This window comes from Talpa occidentalis, unplaced genomic scaffold (genome assembly GCF_014898055.3).
Source record: "Talpa occidentalis isolate TD23 unplaced genomic scaffold, MPIMG_talOcc4v2.1 talOcc4.12, whole genome shotgun sequence".
In the NCBI taxonomy this organism is placed as follows: domain Eukaryota; kingdom Metazoa; phylum Chordata; class Mammalia; order Eulipotyphla; family Talpidae; genus Talpa; species Talpa occidentalis.
The window spans coordinates 39,778,205-39,788,251 of NW_023601212.1; positions in this window are offsets into that span (position 1 = coordinate 39,778,205).

Consider the following 10,047-nt stretch of genomic DNA (forward strand, 5'->3'; position numbering starts at 1 on the left):
ATTAGCATCTTAAATCTCCACCCAGGGGTGAACATTCTAGCATGCTAGTGAGATTCTAGTCACACTAGATCTGGATTTTTACTAACTATGAATGCAGGAACCTCGGAAATCCTCCCTTCAGGAAATTGTGAAACAATTATTAATCAGGATATAAGCATCTATTGGCCAGGTATGGTGCCTTTGGTCAGTCTGGTGGATTAAGCTGTTTAAAACAAGATGTTAGGTAGCCACCTGCCAGCTTGCAATCCTTCAGATGGAATACTGGGCAGAACAAGATGTTGGGCAACTCTCATCCTTGAAATTTTATTCACCTAGGTTATTTCAGGACGGTCTCTGACCTTGTGGACTCTGTGTGATTGTGTCCAACCACAGATGTGTGTTTGAAATGTTACAGGGCAGGGTAAGGGGCACCCTAAAACCCCCAAACCTGCCGGCTCTAAATAGGTTCTGCCATCTACTACATCAAGACAAAACATACTTGTGTAAGATCTTCAATGGAAAGTAACTTCAATACAATTAGTGTGCAACAAAGAAAATACAAAATATATTGTTTCCAAATCAAACACCTGAAGTTACCCTTCCCCTCGTGGGTAAATGCCCAGCAAAACAGGCTTGCCCAAAGCAAGCCCACTGAGGCCTGAAAGCCTAATACAAGTCTACGGCACCTCCTCATGGGGACCCATAGGAAAGGGACATAAGTGACCCAGCACATTTGGGACAAAGGGAGAAAAATAAAAATCAAGATAAGAACTTCCATCGTTAACCTCCCCAAGGGTCTCTCATCCATATGTATTTCAATCAGTCCAAGACCAAGAAGCAAATGCAGCTTTTTCACATGTCTCTCTGCTCCATGTACCTCCTCCAGGTCTCCTTGCTCTCCAGTCTTCTTTCTAGTTTCTTCTCCAGCTTTCTTCTTTTCCTGGGGACGACGTGCTTGCAGCCCTGGGTCCAGGGTGGAGAAGCCTGCCCTGTCTGTTTGTAGCACTTTGTGTGTATTTCTTTGTGACTGTGTGTCTGGTCCCCAGGGTATACCTATGTCTGCCTGAGCTCCAGCTGTGAGAGATGATGTGTTTCAGCCCCTGGATTTGTACATATTGCCCACTGTGTGTGGTAGGCTTGTGTTCTCCAGAGTCCCCTTGCCTCAGGGCATGCAGATTTTGGAGAGAGTGATGCTGAGTGTAGGACTTCTGTAGTCTGGCACAGGAGATGCCAGAGGCCTGGACGTGTCAACTGTCACAATGTAGTGACCACTCCTGCCTGTCCCCATAGTGTGCCCATCTTCTGGTTCAACCTCCTGCCTTGTCTTGTACCAAATGAGCCCCCAATCTCTCAGAAAGTGCTCTCTGCAGCCTCGTGCAGGCCTGGGAGCTCCTTGGACTAAAGTGGATGCCTCAGGTGAGTCTCCAGGTAGGATAGGGTGGAGCCACGCAGAACAGAGGTGGTGCAAATTTTCCCCAGCCCTTTCCCAGGTTCCTGTCCTCCCTCTCCTTAGCCATCAGTGTTTCTAGGCCATACCACCTGAGCTCCACTGAGACAACATCAGTCTGAGAGCCAGCTGGGCTTGGGTGTATGTACTCCACCGAAGTCTGCCCCTACTCTATACTCTTTTGGATGGGGAACTGGCATCATGTTGGGGGAGGGAGGGCAGTTTGGACACTGGCAGTGTCCATGTAAAGAAGGAACCCCTCTAGGGTGAGGTTGGCCCAGCTAAGGATCCTCATGGTCTAGCCACTGTCTCTATGCCACCAAGGCAGAAGTAGACCCAGAGCCTTGACCGCTCCATGCCAGCCCCCCATCTGCCCTGTCCAGCAGGGAGGGGTGCCCTAGATCTCTTGCCACCCTCACCAATGGACTGTGGTTGAGGCCCTGTGTTACCTGCTCCATGGTAATTAACTGCCTGCCCTATGAACTGTGGATGAGGCACTGTTTCCTGGCATCCAGTTGGGGAAGAGGGACACAGGGTCACATTCATTCACTCCCCTTCTACTTCTGATCCTTGCCTCCTTCCTGATCTGGAGATGACCCTCCCCAACCAGGAGGTCAGATGTTCCTGTGTTCCCATGCAATGTCTCTATTTGGCATCCCCTACTTGGAGTAAAGGCCCCTAGAAACATAACTGCCCCCCACTACCCCACCCCCACATATTGAACATCTCCTATGTGGTTGGTTACCGTAAATTGCCAGGACAGGATTTTGTTTGTTGCATGTGGTGTTCCAGGATTAGGGACAAGGCCTGTAACATGGCAGGTGCTCAATAGATATTAGTTCAAAACATGAGTAACTGGATGGGTGAATGTTCCTGATGCTCATCTCAACCTTTCTTTAAACTAGCAACAATCCCTTGTCCCTTGTGACAACCCCATGTGACTGCCTTCTGCCTGCTTGCCTAATTACTCTGCTACTACCTTCCGTAGGGCCCCGGCCCCAGTGCTGCCTACACTACCTCCTTGACTTCTAGGTGACTTTTGTGTCTGCTCAAAGCCCTTTGTTATTTTGGGGTATTTGGATTTGGGTATGGGAGACCTTGCTGTTCCTTTGCTTCCCTCCCCCTCCCTCACCTGATCTCTCAGTCTCCTGTCCATAGTTGGTTGCTGAGTACATTGAGATGTCCCCAAAAGTTGCTAGTGGCCTTGCTGAGTAGTGTGCCCCTGCACGCTACTGCATGTGGGTCAGGGGATCCAACTCATGCCTCAGTGGCTGGCGGTAGCTTGCTAGCACTGAGGCTTTAACCCTCCCTGCACCACCAGGAAGGCCCCCAAAAGTCATACTTTAAAAAGTAGTATGAGATGTAGTTTCACTGGACTGGGGGTGGCTCCTGGGCTCCCTGCAGAAAGCCCCAGTTTTAGTCTGTTAATAACCTGAGTGTTTAAGCACATGAAATTAGGATTTGACATCAGCAGAGGCCCCAGGTGGGACTATTATCTGCTCCCACAATGCCATTTCTGCAGTCTCAAGACTGTGGTCCACAGACTGGCTGTGGTCTCTGAAGCCTACAACACTGCATGGTGGTGTAAATTTGAGAGGAGTTGACCTTGGATACGCTGTACATCCTCAACATCCTATGGATGCGTGCATTGCTCTGGCCATGGCCTAAGGCAGGGGAGCTCTCATTTCCCAGAGTAGAATGTGAGAAGGAAGTGAAGGGATCTGGAAATTTCCCCAACCCTACTGTAGCCTTGAACCCAGGCTGCAGTGGGCAAGCTGTGCATAGGAACCCAAGGTTGTGCTCCATGAGAAAGCTTGGGTTCACTCAGCATGCTTTTGTTTAGTGTCCTCATTGTGCTAGCCACTAGTCTAAGCATTGAGGAGCAGCTGAGGGAATATATTCCTCAATTTGACAGACAAAAGAACACATCTCAATATTCTATAGAAATATATATGTATTTTAAAATATTTATTTATTTATGCATACAAGAGCTGGGGTAGGCCAGAGGTGCGGGGAGGGGTGGTGGGGGTGGTGAAAGGATTCACCAGGAGGACCTATTGAAATACACTGCTGAATGGAGCAGTGGGCGAGACACGAGAGGTCTGCTGCACCGTGTGGGTTAGCATTCTAGCCGGGGATTGAACTCAGGCCACAGTGGCTGATGATAGCTTCATAGTGCTAGTGCTGAGACTTAGCCTCTTACCACCAGGGAGGTCCTCTATAGAAATATTTTTATAGCTAGGGCCTCCCTGGTGGTGATAGTGGTTAAACACAGTGCTTTGAAGCTATCTGCATCCTCTGCAGCAACCAATTCGATCCCCAACTGGCCAGGGAGCGCCCATATGGCACAGCAGACCTCTCCTGACTCGCCTACTGCTCCCCTCAGCAGTGTACTTCGGTCTATCTGCATGTTCTGTTCCCCACTCTGTCTCTGGTGAATCCTCTCACCTCCCACACCTCTGGCCGGTACCCCAGTTCTTGTAATCATAAATAGATAAATATTAAAAAATCATTAAAGTTTTAGTGATAATTGATTAATTGAGGTATAATTTGTAGACTTTATATATCAGCATGATATTCTTTAAGTCTTTTTTTTTTTTTTGTGGGACCCTCGCCGGTGGCCGGGGAACGAACAGGCGCTGCAGAGCTCTCGCAGCCCAGCACTCAACCACTGTGCCACCAGGGGAGGCCCCTTTAAAGGTCTTTTAAAACATGGGCCTCCACGTTGGTGCAGCGGTTAAGCGTTGGTGCAGCGGTTGAGTGCTGGGTTGCGAAGCTGCGCGCACGCAGCCTCTGCAGCGCGGGTTCTATCCCCGGCTGCTCCCTGGCCACCGGAGGAGGGTCCTACATGGCGCGCAGACCTCTCCTGCCGCCCGCTGCTCCCCTCAGCAGTGTACTTTGGTCCATTTGCCTGCTCTGCTCCCTGCTCTGGCTCTGGTGAATTCTCTCATCTCCCCGCGCATCTGACTGTACCCAGTGCTTGTATAAATAATAAATAAATAAATGTTTAAAAAAATAAAAAATAAAACACATCACACCCAATTAGGATGGCTATTATTTTATACTTCCAGATTATAACAGTGCTAGTTAGGACGTAAAAAAAAAAAAGGGATCTTTGCACCTTTGTACATTGCTGTTGGAAATGTAAAACTGCTCAGCCACTATGGAAAACAGTCAAGTGGTTCTTCACAAAATGAAATTGGAGGGCCTCCCTGGTGGTGCAAGGGATTAAGATACAGCGCTATGAAGCTATCTGCAGCCACTCAGCATGACCCCCAGCCAGGGAGGTGACCCACATGGCACAGCAGCCCTCTCCTGTCTTGCCCGCTGCTCCCCTCCCCTCAGCAGTATATTTCAGTAGATCTGCCTGTTCTGCTCCCTACTCTGTCTCTGGTGAATCCTCCACATCTTTGGCCTATACCCCAGCTCCTGTATGCATAAATAAATTTTAAAAAATGATATTGGAATTACCGTATGATCTAGCAATTCTGCTTTCAGATATGTACCCAAAAGAATTGAAAGCTGGGACTCACACAGATATTTGTATACCCATGTTTATTGTAACAATATTCATAATATCCAGAGCAATTAAAGTATCCATGGATGAGTAAATGGATAAACAAAATATGGTATACATACACAATGGAATATTATTTAGCATTAAAAAAGAAGGCATTTCTAAAACAACTACAACATGAATGAACCTTGGTGTTATGCTAAGTGAAATAAGCCAGTCACATAAAGACAAATACTGTATGATTCCACATATGTGAGGAGCCTAAAGGAGAAAATTCATAGGGAAAGAAAGTAAAATGGTGGGTGTCAGGGGCTGGGGAGGAGGGCAGAAGGGAGTTGGTGTTTAATTGGAACAGCTTTTCAGTGTGGGAATGTAACAGGGTGGTCCCCAGGAAAGGGGGAGGTTCCAGGTTCCCTGCCCCACCCAAGGAAGGGTTGGAGCTGAGCAGGAAGAGGAGAAGCTGCAGAAGAGACTGAGGAAGGAAGGAGCAGGATGGAGCCAGGAGACCTGGAGGAGGCGCATGGAGCCTAGAGACACGTAAAGAAACTGTGCTTGTCTTTTGGTCGTGGACTGGGTGACACAGATGTGGGTGAGACCCGTGGGGAGGTGACAATGGCAGCTTTTATCTTGATGTTGATTTTGCTCTTTTCCTTCCGGGCTTGTCCGGTTGTTTCTGACCCTTTTCTGTGGGTCCCCACTGGAAGATGCTTTAGACTTGTAGCAGGCTTTGGGGCCTTGTTCTGGGCCGATCCCATATGGATGGAGTTTTACCCACGAGGGGACGGGTAACTTTGGGTGCTTCATTTAGAAACTAGACTCTTTGCCTTACCTGTATTGTTTCCTAGTTTTATTAAAGTTCCTTCCCATTAAAGTCTCCTATGTTTTGTGTTGATGTGGCGGATGGCAGAACCCATTTAGAATAGGCAGGTTTGCGGGGGTTTGGGCTGCCCCTCTCCCTGTTCTATAACAGGAAGATGAAAAATTTCCAATGACGGTGCTGCAGTGGTTGCACAACAATGTGAATGTAGTTAACACCACAGAACTGTATATTTTAAAATGGTAAATTTTAAGTAATTTATATTTTATCACAATTTTAAAAAGTTATACTTAAAAATTATTTTTATTTATGCATACAAGAGCTGGTGTGTAGGCCATAGGTACAGGAGGTGAGAGGATTCACCAGAGACAGAGTTGGGAACAGAATAGGCGGATCTACTGAAATCCCCTGCTGCAGTGAGCAGCAGGTGAGACAGGAGAGGTCTGCTGCGCCTTATGTGGGTCAGGGGATCCAACTCATGCCTCAGGGCTGGCGGTAGCTTGCTAGCGCCGAGGCTTTAACCCTCCCTGCACCACCAGGGAGGCCCCCAAAAGTCATACTTTAAAAAGTAGTAAGAGGGGCCTCCCTGGTGGCGCAGCGGTTGAGCGCTGGGTTGCGAAGCTGCCCGCAGCCTCTGCAGCGCCGGTTTGATCCCTGGCTGCTCCCCGGCCACCAGAGGAGGGTCCCACATGGCGCGCAGACCTCTCCTGCCGCCCGCTGCTCCCCTCAGCAGTGTACTTCGCTCCTTCTACCTGCTCTGCTCCCCGCTCTGGCTCTGATGAATTCTCTTACCCTCCCGCGCTTCTGACTGTACCCAGTGCTTGTATAAACAAACAAATAAATAAATAAAATACGTGCCTCTTTAAAAAAAAAATAAAAAAATAAAAAGTAGTAATGTAACAGGGTGGTCCCCAGGAAAGGGGGAGGTTCCCTGCCCCACCCAAGGGAGGGTGGAGCTGAGCAGGAAGAGGAGAAGCTGCAGAAGAGACTGAGGAAGGAAGCAGGATGGAGCCAGAAGGACAGGACAGAGCCATCCGTGGTTAGTCAGCCCCATGGGGAAATTGGGCTTCCCTATGGCACTGGCTACCATAAGCGCAAATGTGATTTTTGGTTTCTCTAGTGTTTGTTTCATATGTCGATTTGCTGTTGAAAAACTGGCTTGGGCTTTGTGAAGATTCTGTGTGTTTGTGTGTAATTTGTTTGTAGTGACTTGCTAAGAGATTTTAATTTGTGGAAATTGTTCTGTGCCAGTTTTACTCAAAAGATTAGGCAGTACATTGGACCATGTGGCCAGATCAAAGATGGCGTCTGAGGCCACTTGGCGTGCTCTTGTAAAATTCAGAGGTTCTTTTTGCTAGGACTTTGGGACTTTTTTTGGTAATCTCTACTGTCTCATTAGCATTTCTAAAGGCAATAATGGTTCTTCAGTGGTATGTTGCTTTGTCTTTGGCTACTTCCTGCTCTTTGCCTGATGCATTTTGCCAGCCAATGGTGGAGCAGTGGTGTTTAAATTAGCAAATGTATGCCTGGGTGTTAAGTGCAGAGTACCCTTAAGCAGTAACTGGTAATTGCTGGTAGCCTTGATGGATTCTTGGAGATAACTTGAATTTTTGCAAAGTCTGGATCAGAAAAATTAACAAAATTTTGTCTGAGTCTGAAAGGATTTGCTGCTGTGAATTTTGTCTACACAATTTGTTTTGGGCATGTTTGCCATTTTGAATCCTGGATTTGTTCAATTGCTGGTGTAAGACAAGATTCTAAGTTTCTGCTTTCTACTGAGGAAGGTCTGTTGTGGAAAGCACTCTTTAGGGTGCATCATGTAACTGTACCAGGTTTTCATACCTGTGTTGTTGTCCCTCCCTAGTGTGGGGGAGGTGTAATCTGTGCTTAGATGTTTAATCTGCTCTTTCAGCTTCTGTCCCAGAGTGGCTAACAGAAGTAAGGAGATGACTCCTTTTAATTGAAAGTTAATTACTGATAATTTGATTTTGCTTTTTCAGGTTCTATTCCAGGAAACTCAAGGAGTGCCTGCTTGGTGGCTAACAAGAAATGACTCCTTTTGCTTAAAAGTTAACTGTTACTTTTATTCTTTCAGTTGCTGTACAGAATACCCCAGGATTGACTTCTAATAAAAAGTCTTCAACACTGAAAACCCTAAGGTGATAAACAAGGTCGTGTAACCCTTGTGATTAATAAAACTTTTCCTTCCTATTTCCAAAGTCTTAGGTTTGTAGGATGACAACTGGAAATTTTTCTGCCAGCAACACTCCACATTTTTTTTGGACTTTGACATTTTTTTTTCTGAGCCTATGGAGTAAAACTGCAGTTATATAACATATTCTACGTGGCATAACTAAAAAAAAAAAAACTGTCTTTGTCTATATGTTGTATGTCTGTATGTCCTTGTGTCTAACTGTCTTGACCTCCAGTGATTGACAAATTGGTATACATGGTGCCCATAGACATTGAAAAAAAAAAAAAGAGTCTCCAGTTATGAGAAAAACAAAAAGTTATGGTTTGATTGTCAACATTGTGCTACTGAACTAAGCCGGTGCCTTCATAGAGATTGAATATTGTTGTTTCTGTTAATTTTCTGATATTTATGGCAAAGCTTCCCAGAAATCTAAATTCAAGTACAAATTTGGTAGCCTGTCATTTGACTGATGCAAGGAAATTTTGTGGAACCTCAGTAGAGCTCCTGAGACACTCCACAAAGTTTTTCCCTTTCCTCCTGGGAAGGCATTAGATGAATTTGTTCTATTTGGCTTTTACCTAATGAAGTAAAACTGGAAGGGAAGCATTGTCACTTGGGAAAATGGTAAAACTTTGGTATGTACAAAATGTTAACAGTAGTTTTCTAAAATGTGTATGAAAAAACCTCTCAGTATCTGGTATGTATGTAAATTGTCAATGGTGATTGTCACCTTGTAATATTGTATAATTCAATTGTTTCACATCTACAGAAATTGTTTCTGGAAATATAGGGAGAAAAGGTCTCAACAGATTCCTATTGATGGAACCGTTGAGAGTAAAAAACTTTCCTACAAAGGACTGAAAAGACCTGGAAATACACCTGACATTTACTAAGGTTTCTTTGACATAATACTGGAAATTTTTTATGCATTCTGTCCTGAATCCATGAAGTTTTTGTTTTGTTTTGTTTTGTTTTGAGTAACCAGGATCTGCAGAAAGGTTGCAATTTTTTTTCCAGCAAAGCTAACTTGTCACATTTTCTCTCCCCTTGATACCAACACGGCATACAAATAGCGGTAGTAATTTTGCTACTTATCTTAGAGTCTGTTTTTGCATAACTTACATAGGGATTTTGTCTGTTTTAACAAAAAATTGGACGTGAGTTTGATTGTGTGGCTTTGTGTGGAGTTCTTCCAAAAAGTTGAAAAAGAGCTGAACCAAGAAGAGGAGAACCTGTTTGCCTTGTTTGTAGGGTTCCAGAGACCTCCAAAGAAGGTGAGGAAGCTTGCCTCCATTGGCAGGACTGGACAACCCGGCCAACGAAAATGCCCTGGTACCCTCGAGAAGAGGAAAGCCCAGGTGGAGTCTGATGAGACCAACTTTATACGTGAAGCCTACATCGACTGCATGCCACCGGTTCGCTCTGATCCTGTATGGAATATTTCAACAAAGCCAGCTAAAAATTGCTGTTAGTTATTTCTGCCCTGTGATTTTATGCAAAAATAGGAAAAATGGTTTAAAAGTAGATTTAATTTGCAAACTTTTGCTATGCTGTTAAAGTTTGGGATCAAGGTTGAGAAAATTTGTGTTTTGCATAAGTTGAACCATTTTAACATTTTTTTCCCTGTGATTTTGATATATTTGCGGTCTTGTTTTAGCTAATACTCCAGAATTTTCTTTCTTTTGGCTTGGATAATGGACTATTTTCAAGTAATGGAAAACTGTCATACTGGACATTCATGGACAATGCTACTGACTAATTGTTGCTTCTCTTACCCACATTGTAACCCTGAAAAAAAAAGACTGTCTCCTAAGATTACACCATGAGATCTGTGCCACCATAGATATGGTGGAATAAAAATTAAAAGGGGGGATTGTAACAGGGTGGTCCCCAGGAAAGGGGGAGGTTCCCTGCCCCACCCAAGGGAGGGTGGAGCTGAGCAGGAAGAGGAGAAACTGAAGAAGAGACTGAGGTAGGAAGCAGGATGGAGCCAGGAGACCTGGAGGAGGCGCATGGAGCCTAGAGACATGTGAAGAAACTGCGCTTATCTTTTGGTCGTGGACTGGGTGACACAGATGTGGGTGAGACCCGTG